The following is a 17,809-nucleotide window of genomic DNA, read 5'->3' on the forward strand; positions in this document are numbered from 1 at the left end:
AGTACTTGAAAAGTTGTCACAGAGAGGAAGGCCAGGATCTCTTCTTGATCATCCCAGGGTGGAGGACACAGAATCATGGGCTCAAGTTACAGGAAGCCAGATTCTGGTTGAACATCAGGAAAAACATCCTGAGTGTTAGAGCAATACAACAATGGAAACAATGACCTTGGGAGGTAGTGGGCTCTCCCACACTGGAGGCATTCAAGACGAGGCTGGACAGCCATCTGTCAGGGATGCTCTGACCTGGAGTCCTGCATTGAGCAGGGGGTTGGACTCGATGGCCTTGTAGGCCCCTTCCAACACTACTATTCTATGATTATATGATTCTATGAAATAGACTAAAGGGCCACAGGGAAAATGCCCACACCAGAGACATCTGGAGAGGGGCTGTCAGATTTCGATTGTCCTTCCCCCTTTGCAATCAACAGCACATGGAGACAAGCTTCAGGTTGTCACTAATTTATTGTGCTAGGAACTGGCCTCTTTACAATGCAGATTCTCCGAACGCTCTCAGAATGCCTCAGGCCCCTAAACCACTAATCTGTGGTCCCTAATAGAGTTGCCGATAGTTTGGGCATGAACCTCTCACTGCCAGACTTGCTTCATAGTGATGCCCCTTCCTTAGGGTGGCTCCCTCCTATAATGGTTTCCAAGCATGGCTATCCTGGCTGAACATCTGAGCTCTGCCCCTAACTTTTCTTGTCTGGGTTTACGACGTGCCCTATTCTCTTTGAGAAATCATGGAGGATGGGTGAAGTGCCAGATGACTGGAGGAGGGCTAATGTTGTCCCTACCTTCAAAAAAGGGTAAAAAGGAGGAACCTGGAACGACAGGGCCTTTTCTGTGGTGGCCCCCACTCTGTGGAACTCCCTCCCTAGGGAACTCCGTCATGCCCCCTCTTTAATGAGCTTTCGTCGTGCATTAAAAACGTGGCTGTTCAGGCAGGCATTTGGGGTGGGTTAGGGTATTTTAGAAAATGTTTTTATTGTTTTTATTGTATGTTGTACATCGCCCAGAGTGGCTGGGTGACCAGCCAGATGGGCGATTAATAAATTTAATAATAAATAAATAAATAAATAAAAAATACAGACCAGTCAGTCTGACATCAATCCCTGGGAAAATTCTGCAGCAGATGATAAAGCAATCCATCTGGAAGCACCTTGAAAACAATGCAGTGATTGTCAAGAACAAATCCTGCCAGATGAATCTGATCTCATTTTTTGATCAAGTAACCTCCCTTGTGGACTGTGGGAATGCTGTAGACATAATATACCTCGACTTCAGCAGAGCTTTTGACGAAGTGCCCCATGATCTCCTGATGAGCAAACTAGCTCAAAGTGGGCTAGATGAAACAACGATCCGGTGGATCCACAGTTGGCTACAGAATCGGACTCAAAGAGTGCTTATCAATGGGATCTTCTCAAACTGGGGAGAGGGAATGAGTGGGGTACCGCAGGGGTCAGTCCTGGGCCCAGTGCTCTTCAACATTTGTATTAATGACTTGGAGGAGAAGGTGCAGGGAATGCTGATCAGATTTGCAGATGACACAACATTGGGCGGGGTAGCTAATACTTTGGAAGACAGAAACAAAATTCAAAGGGATGTTGATAGACTGAAGCGCTGGGCAGAAAACAACAGAATTACATTTAATAGGGATAAATGCCAAGTTCTGCACCTAGGAAAAAGAAGCCAAATGCACAGTTACAAGATGGGGTAATACGTGGCTCAACAACACTACAAGTGAGAAGGATCTTGGAATTGCTGTCGATCACAAGCTGAATATGAGCCAACAATGTGATGAGGCTGCAAAAAAGGCAAATGCTCTTTTGGGCTGCATTCATAGAAGCATAGCTTCCAAATCTCGGGAAGTACTAGTTCCCCTCTACTCAGCACTGGTTAGGCCTCATGTGGAGCACTGTGTCTGGTTCTGGGCACCACATTTTAAGAAGGATGCTGTCAGGAGTGCCCTAGCTGCCTCTTGCAGTCCCCACCAATAGCCAACTCAGGACACAGACGACGAGGAATTCTTTCTGAGACTTTATGCCTTTATTCCTTTATGACCCTTTCTAATCACTAGCGACAAAGCAAGGAACAGCACTGGGAAAAGATAGCAGAGTAGCCTAAGCTCCAGGTAAGGCAGTTGGTCCCCATTTGAAGGAGAATCACGGGAAGACCCTGAACTTATGGGCTAGGGAGAGATCCTCCCTCTTTCCCTTGGGTCTTCGGGACACGACCGTTGTTTGCGCACCAAACGAGCGCTACGCCTGCTTTCTGTGTCCTCCACCTGTCGTCGCGCCCTGCGTCTGCGCCGAGTGTCCAGCAAGCTCCCCTCCAGCGCTCTCTCACTGCCAGGGTCACTATCTATCCCAGGAATGCTGGCAGGAGGAATCTCTGCCAGCTGCTGTGCTTGTGAGAGATGAGCGAGCTCCTCTCCCACGGATTGCTGTTCCTCCTCAGAATCAGAACTGCTCTGGGGCTCTTTTGGCTCAGTTTCCACCCTGACAGATGCAGACAAACTGGAGAGGGTTCAGAGGAGGGCAACAAAGATGATCAGGGGACTAGAAACAAAGCCCTATGAAGAGAGACTGAAAGAACTGGGCATGTTTAGCCCTGAGAAGACTGAGGGGTAATATGATAGCACTCTTCAAGTACTTGAAAGGTTGTCACAGAGAGGAAGGCCAGCATCTCTTCTCAATCATCTCAGAGTGCAGGACACGGAACAATGGGCTCAAGTTACAGGAAGCCAGTAGTGGAGGTACTAGGGAGGTAGTGGGCCCTCCCACACTGGAGGCATTCAAGACAAGGCTGGACAGTCATCTGTGAGGGATGCTCTGACCTGGAGTCCTGCATTGAGCAGGGGGTTGGACTTGATGGCCTTGTAGGCCCCTTCCAACCCTACTATTCTATGATTCTATGATTCTACCTCAGCCTGGCCCATCTGTTTGTCAAGGTCTTCGGAGGACTCTCTCCCAGCATCTTGGCTCACTTGGAAGGTTCCCTCCCCCAGCCTATGATTAACTATTCCAACTCTGATTCAGAGTCAGAGCAGTCAAGGTGCTTTGACTCATCCCTGACAGGGACACCATGTATAAGTGTTTCCATGCTAATGTTAGAGGTGTCTGAGCCAAGGGAAGGCTTATTTTATTTATCTAAAACATTTCTAGCCACCTGTCAGGGCAGAAGAGTCAGAGTGCTTGGTTTTAAAGGAGAACATAGGTATAATGGGCAGCACAGAAACCTGGCGGAATGGAGAGAACCAGTGGGATATGGTCATCTCTGGATACAAACTCTATAGGACGGACAGGGAAGGGTGTACTGAGGGTGGTGTCGCAAAGGATGTATTGTGATCTGTGTCAAAAGAAAAGGTGCAAATTCCTCCATATAATTGCTGTGGGTAATAATACCAGGCCCCCAAAGTAATTTCATGCAGGGGACATTCTACTGTCCCCCTGGCCAAAATGCTCAGGGTGATCTTGAGATGGAGAATGAAATCAGTGAGGTATCCAAGGGAGGAAGTGTTCTAGCAGTGGGTGACTTCAATTACCCTTACATTGACTGGGTCAATGCATGTCCTGGCCATGACAAAGTGGTAAACTTTCTCTATGAACTAAACAACTGTGTCCTAGAACAGTAGGTCATGGAACCAATCTGATGGGAGGCGACCCTGGACTTAATTCTAAGTAAATCACATTGCAAAAAATTAAATTCACTACATAAGCATTGCCCAAACCCTGGATCAGGCCCAAGGCCCATTTAGTCCAGCACTATGTCTCCATCTGTGGTCAGCCAGATGATCATGGGAAGCTCATGTATAGGACATGGATAGAAAGAACATCCCCTGTTGTGTTGGTCCCCAGGATTCAGCAGTCAGAATGCTATTGAACTTTAAATACTCAGGGAAGTAAGATAGGCTGTGATCTCACAGAAATGTTGACTTGGCCAAATTGTGCATTTTGTGTATTTTATGGAAAATGTTAAGTAAATTAAATATGGTGCATTAAGGTAAACTTTGGGGGAAGGTAACTAAATGTATATAAATATTGAATGACCACATTTGTTTGATAAGTCTCTGCAGTGCCCCACCATGGCAACAGGTGTTGATTCCGCTGAGAAAGAACAAAGTAGATCTTGCTGGCTCAGTGGCCTGAGGCTTTTAAAAGAACATTTAATTGATGCTGATATGGAACAGGACCAATGGAAAATAATTCAAAAGCCAAGCATGGAAAAGATGAATGAAAATGGAACACAAATATTACAGAAATATATAAACAAATGAGGGAGGATTCATATGGTTCCCCCCTGCCCCCCCCACTTACTACAAGGGAGGATCTCTCCACCACATTGTGTGAAATGCCCAAGGTAAACAGCTTCTTAGTTTGTGTGTACATTTAATTTTGATTTTATTGTTGTTTCTAATTGACTGTTAGCTGCTTTGAAGTCTTGTTGGAGAAGAGGCAGGATAAAAATGTTTGAAGTAGTAAATAAGATATCATGCATTCACAAATCTATTTAAAAAACAACAACACCCTGCACAGAACATTCACACGAACTTATACATAACTATTCCTAACACCCCCTCTCATTTTCTAACCTTCCGTTGAACATTTTTCTTTGATAGCTTCATCTGCCAAAGGCTTTTAAAGGCTAGTATAAATAGCCTGGGATCCTGGTCTTGCAGGCACTTGGGGAATGCGGGTTTAGAAGTATCAGTGACATTCTCTTATGAACATTTCCTCTCAGGCACTGGGAAATAAGGCAGGGCTGAGGGTAGGTAGAGTGTGATGTGGAGCAGGGTTGGCACTGCTGGGCAGCTGCCAAAGGCCCACACCCCAGCAGGGCCCCACTGACAAAAGACCCCTGGAGCTGGCCCTCTTCTTTGCCATTGCAGCCTACTTGTCAACCTGCCTCTCACTCTGGCCCAGACAATCATGGTGATGAGAAGGAGGAGCAGTAGATGCCACTGCCTACTTGCTCCCTGGCTCTCCGCCTGTGAGGCAAGTAAGTGGTAGCAATGATGAGAAAGAGAAGGAGAAGCCATAGCCGCTGGTGACAATGGGGGTGAGAAGGTAACTTCTCAATGGGGGTGAGAAGGTAAGGCACTGAGGGGTCCACTGAGGGTGTCCTGCCCAAGGGCTCTCAAAAACCTGGAGCCAGCACTGCTATGGAGAAGAGTGTGAGGTGGTGGCAACCCATATGTATTTTATTGCTGTGAGCCACCTTGGGCGGGCTTCTGCCCTGAAAGGCAGCCAATTTTTTTTTAAATAAATAAAGCAAAAAATAAAATCCTAAACCAAATGAGGCCCCATCAGTCTGGTGAAAGGTGGTGTCATAAGGTATGAGTGACACTAGTGGTAGCTTCTGTGAACAGAGATGGGATCCTTAAAAATCAGTAATTGCAGCAAGAACAGATAGAACAGAGACCCTAGCCCTGCAAAGAAGTAATTGGGATTTCAGCCCCTGACTGTGCAAGGGGCACAAACATTTCTAAAGTTTTTTCTACCCTGAAACATCAAATGAAGGTGACTTATATTGTCCTGGCAGTTGTGTAAAGGGAAAGATTCACTTTTCAAATTCTGTTTCATGAAAAAACACCAACCCCTTTTTGTAACTCTGGAACATCTGAGTCTTAAGAATCAACTACCCCTTAATTAAGGTTTTGGGAGTCTGCAGTTTTCCACACCTGGCTGCACCATTCCCTGGGATACTAGATATTCCTGCCTGGTCACACACACATACAAAATCTGCCTAGTAGGTAGTACCATCACATTCTTTTGGGAGTTAAGGTATTTCTAAATGCAGCATTAATAATAATTGTAATTCTTTATAACCCTCTGGACTTCCCATTGAACACACAGTAAAGAAGATGGGGCCCATAAAAACGGATGTGCCATTATTGCATCCAGAAATATAAATGAGCGCTCACTGTTAACTGCCAGAAGTGGGTGTAGAGTCAGGCAGGAGATGTGAGCCCCATATTTTAATGCATGCAGAACAAGGAGAAATATTTGGAGAGGTTGGAAAGAAATATCTTTCCTATTTTTAAATAACTGACGTGGGTCACCTTGAAATTCAGCCGACAATATTTTATAAACATAACCTGACATAACTGAACTTCATTTTAAAGCTTTGACTTCTTATTCAGCTAAGAGCCTTGTCTAAGGTGGTTTCCTCCAGTATTGTTAGTATAAATTACAGTGGAAGACTCTTCTCCCTGTAGCTGCAGGGGAGCTTCTAAGCACATCACATCACAGATCCAGTGTGCTTATGGCAGGCAGTATTATTTCTAGCACACCCAATCAGTGCAAAATGATGACAAAACAGGAATTTTAGTAAGGCTTCTTCAGGCAACCAAAGCTCAGCAAATCGGCATTAGGGAAGTCACTGGAGTGGAGGAGTGATGTCCTTCTGTACTGTATTTCACCCTAGCAGCTCACAGTGTGGCATCCCTTCCCTTCCCAATTGCTTTTTTTTTTTTTTAACACCACCCAGAGTTTGGGCCCTGCCCTGCACCCATGTGAAATTTGATCCTCCTACGATCTTCCTGTGTTCCCCCAACTTTTGCTGTTACATGGCAAAAGTATTACATAAGAACCTCTGCATCCCCAAAATGCATTTTTTCTGAAGGTGTTTTCATATAGTGCTGAACCAACCTGGGTCAGACTGACTTGGCTGCAATCTAACATGTCTGGATGCTGGTTAAGTAGGACTGCTGGAGGACTCCAGAGTATTTTACAGCTGATCCAGGCTGTTACCAAGTTGCAGCTGGCCTGGAACTAAGCAGGGCCAATTACAACCTTTTCATTCAAACAGGGAGGTGGCATGTTGCTGATGTGTTGCTGTGACCAACCAGTGTGTCTACACTTCCACCCTGTGAGGTAGGACAGGCTGGAAGACACCCTTTGTCTATTTTCCTCAGTGCTAGGCTGCCACCACTACTCTTAAAGGTAAAAAAGGTAAAGGTGTCCCCAACCAGTCGTGTCCGACTCTAGGGTGTGGTGCTCATCCCCGTTTCTAAGCCGAAGAGCCAGTGCTGTCCAAAGATGCTTCCGTGGTCATGTGGCCGGCATGACTGAACACCAAGGTGCATGGAACGCTGTTACCTTTCCCGCCGAGGCGGTACCTATTTATATACTTGCAATTTCTTGCTTTCAAACTGCTAGGTTGGCAGGAGCTGGGACTGAAGACGGGAGCTCACTCCATCACGTGGCACTCGGGTCTCGAACTGCTGTCCTGCCAACCTTCCGGTCTGCAGTTCAGCGTCTTAACCACTAAGCCACCACGGCCCCTACTCTTACTGAGTATTAATATTTAATAACTCATATCCTGGATATATGGGGATTTAGGCTATGGCTTTTATATATGGAGAAGGCTGGGCCCCTTTTCTAGAGCTTCCTTTAAACTCCTTAACAACCAGGTTGGTGTGTTGGCCAAGCAGTCCAGCACATGGTTAAGGCCAGCCTTTAGATTATCCAGGAGCCTGAATTAGCTCCAGTTTCCAAGCCAATATATTTATTAAAGAAACAAGCAGAGAGAAGTTGAAGAATAGCCAGTGGCTTTTGAAAATAAAATGAAACCTCAAACTAGCTCACTAAACTTTACTTATCAAGATCCTAAGAGTAATTCACCAAACCAGCTTGCTGGGGGTGGTGGGGGTGGTACCGCCCTGGGCCTCCAGAGCATGGAAGACGTTTGTCTTTGCTCTTTGTCAGCGACCTGAAATTAATTAATTAATTAATTAAATGTATTAATCGCCCATCTAGCTGGTTACCCAGCCACTCTGGGCGATGTACAAGCATATAAAAAAACAGTTTAAAACAATAAAATTCTACAATAAAAACATTTTCTAAAATACCCTAACCCACTCCAAATGCCTGCCTGAACAACCATGATTTTAATGCACGGTGGAAGCTCATTAAAGAGGGGGTATGGTGGAGTTCCCTAGGGAGGGAGATCCACAGAGTGGGGGCCACCACAGAAAAAGCCCTCTCCCTCATCCCCACCAGTGTAGCTGTCCTGGCTGATGGGACAGAGAGAAGGCCATCCGAGGCTGATCTTGTTAAGTGGCCTGTCTGGTGTTGCTGGAGGCGCTCCTTAAGATAGGCTGGGCTGGAACCATATAGGGTTTTAAAGGTCAAAGCCAACACCTGGAATTTGGCCTGGAAAACAACTGGTACCCAGTGCAACTCCTTCAGCACTGGAGTGATGTGATCTCGCCAGCGGCTGCCTTTAATCAGGCGAGCCACGGCATTCTGTACCAGCTGCGGCTTCCGAACCATCTTCAAGGGTAACCCCATGTAGAGCGCATTACAGTAGTCTAACGAGAGGAGACCAGGGCATGTACTACCGATGCCAGGGCCTGCAGGAAGATAAAGAAAAGATGTTACAAGACAGGTATTTCTATGGGGGCTGGACAGCTCCCAGAGAAGGAACATTCAAACTGAAAGAAAGGCAGTGGGGAGCTTGGATTCTTTATAGTCACCTTTCCAGACTGTCTGCTTATTATTATGTATATTCTGCCTTATCTGCCCAAAAGCCATCAAGGCGGTGTACAATTTAAAACAATAAAACCTTAAAACAATAAAAACAAGGACATTAAAACAGTAAAAAAAATTAGAACTACACATTTTAAAAGGCTGAATTGAAAAGATGCATACTTTTCTAAAGGACAAGAGAGTGGAGTCAATGATGGTTCTTGAGGGAGCACATTCCATAGTTTATGGGCAACATAGGATAAAGCCTTTCACACATGCCCAATAAACGGGCCTCTGTGGCTAATGGCACCCTCAAAAGGGCAGGTTCATAGTGAGACCCTGTTGAAAATTAGAGTTTATGAGCTATCAGTGGAAAACTCCCTACTTGACCACATGTGACAGTAGTATGGACCAGAAAGAAGAAGAAAAAAACCTGCTGGGGAGGGGACAAGTAGGGGCAAAGTAGATTCTGTGAAGGAAAGTTCTGTCTCCCATATTAAGCCTTCTCAAATAGAAACATATTTATATTTCACATCAATGTGCTGACCATTAAATGTAAGTACTCAGAAGTAAGTTAGGCTTATTTCAATAAGATGCCTGTCCAAGTGAGTACATTTAGGCCTGTAGCCTTAATTTAAAATTCTAATTAAGATTCTATTGATATTTTTATCTACGGACAACTTGCACATTACCAGAGAGATCTGTAATTGGATCTCATTTCCCCCCTAAAAGTGTTTGCAGGGTTCTCCAATTGGATTGGGGCAATAATGTGGGAGGTTGTGGTGGTTGGGGGTGGGGGTAACCCTTCCATCCTATCTGTATCAGGGGATGCCTTGACAAATGATAAACAATCCAGATGGCCAATCTCTAGGCCAAGTAAGTACATGAGATGAGTGAACTATCCAATGCACCTCAGGGTGGAGAGGATTTCAGTGAGGATTTCAGGGTGCCCCAACCATCCCCCAGACATGAGATATCCAATTCAGGAAAAGAAAAGGAGGCAGTGTTGTGATGAAAATGCAGAGGTGGAGAAAAATAATTAAATATGCATTGAAAGGGTGGTGGAAATCCACCTGCACACAAGATCACATCCTTTTATTCTGCATTCAACTTGGAATAATTAACAACCCTGTTTGCATTCAAAGCCTTTGGAGACCCTGGATTGCCCTGGAGAGTTAGGGGCTCCAAAACATCCCTGCCTAGGAGGCAGGATAGCAGAGCAAGAGGAAGGAATCATAAGAATTTAAGAAGAGCCATGTTGGATCTTGAACTGCAGTTGCAGTAGACTCTGTTGAATAGAGAAAATTCCTAGAATCTGTTAGGGATATTATTAACTTGACAGCAGCAGGCTCTCTGCTGGAGACTTTCCCCTCTACCTCTCTTCCCTGTTGCCTCAAACTCATCCATGCTTCTTTCTCTCCCTCCCCTCAGGCAGGATATGCCAAGATGTTTATGACAAAGTGGTGCAGCCCCTTTGCTGGAGGAAGCAATCATGATTGGCTGGAACTAAGGCAGATTGTATCAAAGTATACATGAATGTATCACATGCTCATAAACCATTTAATACGTTCTGCCAAAGCCCTGAGTTCCAGCCAAGACAAGCAGCTTGACTAGGCACTGCACTTGGTAAGCAAGGAGGGTTCGAAGGGTGGGAAAGACAAGTTTTTGGTTGGACACCTTCTCTCCCCATCCTTGTGACACCGACTATAGTACTGGGTCTTTGGCCACTGGTGCAGTCCTCACTTATGTGCACTGTTTGCAAACCACACCTTTGTGAGCTTAACCAGATGGGATACAATGGGAGACAGAGTGATGTGATATTCCCAAACTTGACAGCATTAGCAATGAACAGGTCTTTTATAGGTGTGTAACTTCACCTTATTCATCTAGCAGATTGTATCAGCTCAGCCTAAATTGCTGTAATGGAATATATGAATGAGGCTGAAATCCTACACAGATGTAATGGAAGTAAATCCTATTGAATGTAATGATTATTCTGAGTAGAGATGCATAAGACTGCATTGTGAGGAAAGTTAAATAGGATCTAGGGCTCATTTATTATTTTCCTTTATGGTAGAGGTAGGCAACCTGATACTCTCTAGAAGTATTGGACTACAACTTCCATAATCTCTTACCATTGGCTGTGCTGGCTAGGGCTGATGGGAGTTGTAGTCCAAAACATCTGGAGGGCTCCAGGTTGCTTACCTCAGCTTTAAGGGATACAGCATGTAACAATGTTTTCTTCTCTCAGTCTTGACCTCATGGTTTTCATTCCATGACTAGGGCAGTGTTTCAGGCATGAGATGACCAGTGCAACAGTCCACAAGGATGTTCCAAGGGGAAAGGGGCCAGCTTCCTGTGTATGCTGTAGGACTGAACCAGAAGCATGGAGAGATGAATTTACAGTCCAGTAAATTGTATGAAAGCCCTTTGGAGAAAAGGGTTGGGTGCCCCCCCCCACCCCACATTTCAAATTAAGTGAACTTTGGGGCCACAAGGCCACTTTGAGATTAGGGATTAGTGACATCCCTAAATTGTGGTCTGGAAACAATGTGGTAGAGTTAATATTTCCAGATGTCCCTTCAATGGGACATATAAAACCCTATATGGTTCCAGCCCAGCCTATCTTAAGGAGCGCCTCCAGCAACACCAGACAGGCCGCTTAACAAGATCAGCCTCGGATGGCCTTCTCTCTGTCCCATCAGCCAGGACAGCTAGACTGGTGGGGACGAGGGAGAGGGCCTTCTCTGTGGTGGCCCCCACTCTGTGGAACTCCCTCCCTAGGGAACTCCGTCATGCCCCCTCTTTAATGAGCTTCCATCATGCATTAAAAACGTGGTTGTTCAGGCAGGCATTTGGGGTGGGTTAGGGTATTTAAAAAAAAAAATTATGGTAAAATTTTATTGTTTTAAATTGTTTTATGGTGGGTTGTACATCGCCCAGAGTGGCTGGGTGACCAGTCAGATGGGCGATTAATAAATTTAATAAATAAATAAATAAATGGATCCGGGCAGAGGCCTGGTATGTTATTGTGGGTTAATAATTGTATTGACCCAGGCACTATAGACCTCAGCCCAGGCATCGTGGGGAGGCTTTCTAAACCCTTTGCAGAGTCAATTTCCAGAGGATAGCTGTGTCTATCTGTTGCAGCAAAAACAACAAAGACTCTTGTGGCACCTCAAAGAGAAACACTTTTATTCTGGCATAAGTTTTCGTGGACACCATCTCGCATCCGATGAAGTGGGCAGTGTCCACAAATGCTTAAGCCAGAATATATTTGTTAATCTTTAAGCCACCACAAGGCTTTCTCTCTTTTTTAGAAGACTCTTAACAGGACGCACACATGCCCCCACCTCCCAGAGGCCTGAAAAAGACTAGATGCAAGAATGTGCACCTAGAATGAAGACAATTCCTGACTTTGGAGGCATCCCTGAGAAAATTTTGCTAGTGACAACACTGCACCAGTGGAGGCTGGTGGCTCTGATTTCGGTGGGGCTCTAAGCCACTCTGGGTTTCAGTCAGAACCAGCCAGAACTCTAAAGGAGCTATCCAAGGTACTGCATCCTATCCCGCCCCAAATAGGCTCAGCACCTTGGACAAATCCTTCAGAAGTCTGGCTGGTTCTGACTGAAACCCGAAGTGGATTTACAGCCCCACTGAAACCCGAGCCACCACCCTAAACCGCACAGCAACCAAGAACGACGCTTCATCTGCGCGATGAATTTTGGGCTCCTTCTTCTCCGCGAGCCAGACAGCGCCCCTCCGCGGCCAATCGCAACTGCTCAACTATTAGTTGCGCGCGCTTCGGACGGCGGCTGCCGCAAATCCCCCGGCGGCATCTTTAAGCGCGTCGGCGCCTTTAAGAGGGAGAGAGGCTCATCAGCTCGGCCATCTGGAAGCTTCAAACTTGTCCGCTGGTTGGACAGATAGAGCGCGGGGACAGCAGCAGCGGCTCGCGCCCGAGGTCCGAAGCCACCGAATCCCCTCAGGCTGAATCGGTCTGGCGCGCGCAGCTTCTCGTGCCCAATCCCCTCTGCAAGAGGGAGCCGAGCTGCGGAGGAAGGCCCGGCGGGAGTCCTCCCCTTTCCCCAGGGAAGCCAGAGCCGAGCATGGGCACTGCGCTGACCCCGGGGATGGGGCGCGGGAGAGACCGGCGGTTGTTCCTGCTGCAGCTTGGGCTCGGTCAGGGAAGCGCCCTGCCGCCGCCTGAGCCGTTTCCTCGCTGTTGTGCAGTTTGAGGCTCGACCGGCCAAAAAGCCTCGCCCCCGCCCCCGGGGAGGCAGGCAAGCAAACAAGCGGGCGGCCCAAAGCACGAGCCAGACAGACGGGCAGCCCAAGGGTCCGGACAGCGACTCCCCTTCTCGGAGCCTGGGAGCGGGGAGGCGAGCGCGGCTCGGCTGGAGACGAGAGAGCGGGACTGCCCCGGCCGGCCGGCCTGGTTGGCGCCTCCGAGGGCTTGTGTCCTAGCAGGCGGTAACCAGCGCGCGGGCTTCCCTTCGCGGGCTCTGCCCGCCTCGCAGCCCCCGCTGCTGTAGCGTCTGAGGGAAGCAAGCGGGGGCAGCTTGTGGCGAGCGCCGCAGAGAGGAGGCGGGCGGGCAGGCGCGCGCGGCGGGGATAGGACGAGCCCCAGCCCCGCCGGCCGAGCTGCGCGCGGGTCTCTTCCTCCTCCTCCACCGGTGGCCGCCGCGCGTGCGTCGTGCGAGGGGGGCTGGCAAGAGCGAGAGCTCAGCCCCGAGGAGAGGCAGGGAGGATGGTCCTCCCGCTGCCGCCGCTCGCTGGGACGGAGGCGGCGGCGGCGGCGCAGGCGGCGGCGGAGGGAGCCTGAGCTGCGGACAAGACGCGAGATGCAGCAGCAGCAGCAGCAGCAGGAGCAGAGCGACCCTGGCTTGAAGCCCCTGAGATGAGGCGGAGACCAGCCGCCGCCGCCGCCGCCGCCGTCCCCGGAGCGGCTCCTCGTTTCCGAAGGTAGCTGGTTGGATGGGGGAAGGCGGGGAGTGACGGGGCTTATTCCAGCCAAGTCGCTCTTGCCCGAGGCGGGAAGGGGACGCCCAGGGCGCTGGTTCTCTGGACAGCGCGCGCTGGAATGGGGCTTGTTCCCCCCCCCCCCCCAAATGGAGCAAGCGACGCAGCACGAGCGGAGCTCTGGGCGAGACGCGATCCTCCGATGTGGCTCCCACGCCATGGCTGGGTTATTATTGGGCATTCCGGAGAATGCACTTTTTCCGATTTGGGGCAAGCCCTCGGAATAGGCTCGTCCAGGCTCCCCCCAAAGGGGAGTCTGGTGGCACTTTAAAGACTTAACGGATCTCCTTGTGGCTCTCTAGAGCTCGCCTCCTCGAGCAGCTGGTGAAGCAGGCGCTGGTCCGCAAAAGCTGTTGCCAGAGTCAAATCTGCTAGCCCTGTGTTCGAGAAACAGGCGAACGCAGCTACCTCTGTGGAATGCCAGACAGGATAGTTACCTCCGAAACTCTGTAACTACCCTGTTTCACTCGCCGCCCAGCTAGGGTTGTTAAGGAGTAGCAGAGGAGTGGATTTTCCTCTCCTCCCTTAAAAAAAAAAAAAAATTCACCATACTTTCAGTGTGATTGTAGGCATAGAAAACAGGTAGCAGTACTTATGGATCAATGAATATGAAATGCAAGGGTGGGGTAGTCCGTATGTGGTGCAGGAGGATGAGAGGGTTGATCCACAGTTATGGGAGGAGGAGGGTAGGGGAGAAGATTGCTTTTATGTCTGTGCATAGAGACATGGGAATTGCGGGCTTAGAACTCCCATTATGTTAAGCTAAGTATCAAGGGATGGCTCTATTTCCAAACTGAAGGTTTTGAGAATAGGTTGGCCTTGCTTGTGATAGGAGACACCAGAGTGACACAGCACTGGAGAAGTGTAATGGGTCAGGTAGGGGCTTCTACAGCTTAACCTATCTTTAGGGATTCCTTCTCCAGCCTGCCAAGTGGTAAAAAGTTCTGGTCTTGTCCAGAGCTAGAAACCTGGACTGGAGTGGAGGTTTAGAAGATCCCACTTTTACTGGGCGGCAGTGGGGCTCTCTAATGTTTCCTCAGCTTTGCTTTCCCTGGTTTTCCATGGTAATTACACTAACAGCTGGTGTCCCCAAACTCCATGCTTAGATCAGCGCTTCTAATTTCTCAATCTCTATCTATGGTTCTCTCCCTGGTGGATTAGGATTTCCCTTACTTGCATTTCCAGAGCCATGCTAGTAGCTCCCTGGTTTAATTTTGAAGTCACAGGAAGAAGCAAAACATGTCTTTTAGTAACCCCTTTGTTAGAAACAAGCACCACCAGCAAAACCTTAGCTTGATCATTATCCCCCCTTGCTTGAAGTGATTCCTCCAAATAATATGAGCAGAGAGAAGCTGCAACATCCATTCTTGTTCATCTCTATCTGGCCTCTTGGAGCAATAATTTTGGGGAAGAAATTAAAGCTTTCTCTGAAATGGGAGCATCCTTGTGTCCCAAAGTGTCTGGAACACTGACATAAGTGAAAACAAAATACCTTCTAGGTGATTGATATATGGCATTACAACAAAAGAAAAGTTGCTGTTTTTGATCTAAGGGATTCTGACATATCCCCTCAAGAAAGTGCATCTGTTTCAGGGTATTGTGTTACCTCCAAATAGCGATCTAGTGTTGTTAAGAGGAGGCCAATCTTTTCCCAGTTTGTAGGGGTTAGGGGATTGTTATTGGCTATGAATGCTACCTGCAATGGATTGTGCGAGATTCATGAACACTTAATGGATAAAACATGTAACATTACTCCCTGCCCTAAAAGCTACATCTCAGACTGCAAAGAGGGAACTTACAGAAGGGCTGAAACAGCAGATTTAAGGTAAAGTAAGGAAATGTTACGTATCGTTCCTACCCCTCTGCCGCAGTCCCACGTATAGCAAGTTTTCAGACTTTGCCTTGAGAATAGACAGTTCCAGCTCTCATTCACATTTCCTCTTTGCAGGCTAAGTATTTCCTCTGGAGCGCACACCATCTGATCTGTGGCTCTTCCATTATGGCAAGCTTCCCTGCAGTAAAGCTACCCCAAATCTATTATGTGTGGATTGGATACCTCATTACTGCCTTTGCATTTGGGCTTGCAGAATCATTCTACAAAGGTTACAATGCAATACAGGCATGTGTTGTATTGTTTGTCTCAATAATTCCCAAGGAAGGATTGTTAGAACAAGGATCTGGCAAAAACACACCCACCCAAAACAACCACCACAAAACGCTAGGATTTTTAATGGACTGTTTCAACATCCATAAGCTCCCTAGAGCTTAGTCAATATTATCCATTATTTATTTCTTCTCCCACCCCTGGATTCAAACTCTCTGTAGAATAGGTACCACAGGTTCACAGTTCTCCATATTTTTTCAAGATTTTGATTCATCAGCCCAAGTGCCAAGATGTCCATGGGGTGGTGGGTGGGAAGCAGAAAGGAGCTCTTACCAATATCCAGTCACGTTTATATGTGCATTTATTTTATTTATACTATTTATAGACTACCCTCTAACAAAGTTCTCAGAGAAGCTCACAACAAGAACTAAAAGAGTGTAAAATTCAGTAACAATAAATACAATAGAAGTGTAATTACAGCGTAAAAACAGTTGCAGAGAGTAAAAACAGTTTAAAGTTAAGATAGATTAAAAGACCTAGGAACAGGTCTTCACCTGGTGCTGAAATGACACCAAGATAGGCACCAGGTGAATCTCTCTGGGGAGGGCATTCCAGAGCCAGGGTGCCACCACTGAAGAGGCCCTCTCTCTTGTTGCCTCCTGCCACACCTCACTCACCAGGGGCATTCAGAGAATGGCCCCCAAAGAAGCTCTCAAGGTCTGGGTATGTACATGTGGAGAGAGGCAGCCCTTCAGGTGCCCTGGTCCCAAGCTATGACCAAGTCAAAATCAGCACCTTCAGCCCAAAAACATACTGGGAGCCAGTGAAGATAGTGCAGCACTGGTGTGATGTGCTCATATCAGCCAGTCCCAGTTATCAGTTTTGCAGCAATATTCTGAACTAACTGAAGTTTCTGGATCCTTTTCAAAGGTAGCCCCATGTACAACTCATTGCAGTAGTCCAATTGTAAATGAAACTATATTTTAGTGGGGGGCCTAGGCAGGAAAGCTGGATATTAAGATTAAAGCTCAGGCTGTTGAAACAACCAGCCATTTGGTGCACCAGAAGGAAGATTCTTGTTCAAAGCAGGCTGTTGATAACTGTCTAAAATAACTGGGGGCCCTTTTGAATAAGCATTTACCAGAGATACTCATGTAGATGAAAATAATGCTCTATAGTACATTAGCAGTGTTGGTGCTGAATGGAGCTGAGATAGAAAGGAGGTACTACACCAGGCAGACTGAGAGAGAGGAAGAGAAGATTAAGATAGTCTGATGATTGTGATAGTAAATTAAGGGCTGCAGTTAGGTACAAATGAAACTATGCTTATGTACCATAGAATAATTCTGGCTTTCAGTAGTTATTTCTTTATCTTAGATCAGGAGTAGGCAACATGGTGCCCCCCAGATGTTTTGGACTGCAACTCCTACCAGCCCCAGCCAGGATGACCAGTGGCCAGGAGTTATGGGAGTTGTAGTCTGAAACATCTGGAGGGCACTGGGTCTCTACCCCTATCTTAGATGTATAGCCTGCCCAATCTAAAGGGCTGGGGATGGGGTGGTTGAAGTATTCCAGTATTACACAATATGAAGAGAGTTCCCCATGTCAGAAGGTTCAATCTAATGGCCTTTGGCCAAACTAGATGTTACAAGGGATATATAAGGTTCTCCATCCCATTTCCCCTCATAATGGAAAGCAGGAGTTGGGGTCATTTGCAAGGGACAGTCAGAGGGGAGGGGCAGTTAATGCTTTCCCCACCTGGTGATACCCTCCTTTAGACATTTCCCCCAGCAGTATGTACTTTTTTCCCTAGCCAAGTTGATGTCTAGTTTTCAAACCCAGTGAGAAAAAAATGGCCCAGGGAATTGCAGGGAAAAACTAGTAAGTGCAAGAGGGGTTCCCACCCACCCACCCACCCACCTTCCCTCCCCTCCCACCTTCCCTCCCCTCCCCTCCCTGCAAGCCTGTCTCTGAATTCCTCATTATATTGGGAAATGTGGGGTTAGGACTGTTTGTTTGCCAAGAGCTCCTAGTTTGGCCCTATAAATAGAACTGTCTCTAATGTTACTTTTTTGTTCTCATTTTTTGAAAAACGTTTATAGGGAAAAGCTAACAACTAAATTCAAGGTTTCCTCTGTATTGTGTGAATAGCAAGATGTATGTCTGAGGCACATCTCTGGCAAAATGCTGCCAAGTATCTCTCCTGTTCACA

The 17,809-nt window shown here is 47.2% G+C and overlaps 1 protein-coding gene across 1 annotated transcript in view; it reads left to right on the top strand.

The window, feature by feature from the left end:
• The first annotated feature begins 13,177 nt into the window (after window positions 1–13,177).
• The window catches only part of CHST1 (carbohydrate sulfotransferase 1), a 71,278-nt gene continuing 66,646 nt past the window's right edge, over window positions 13,178–17,809 (top strand). Inside the window, exon 1 of the mRNA XM_084827718.1 lies at window positions 13,178–13,436. The gene's annotated coding sequence lies outside the window, so the exon portion shown is untranslated. The remainder of the gene's footprint in view (window positions 13,437–17,809) is intronic.

The sequence above is a fragment of the Heloderma suspectum genome, chromosome 1, assembly GCF_057233095.1.
Source record: "Heloderma suspectum isolate Gila_16-S chromosome 1, 16-S_ref, whole genome shotgun sequence".
NCBI classification, from domain to species: Eukaryota; Metazoa; Chordata; class Lepidosauria; order Squamata; family Helodermatidae; genus Heloderma; species Heloderma suspectum.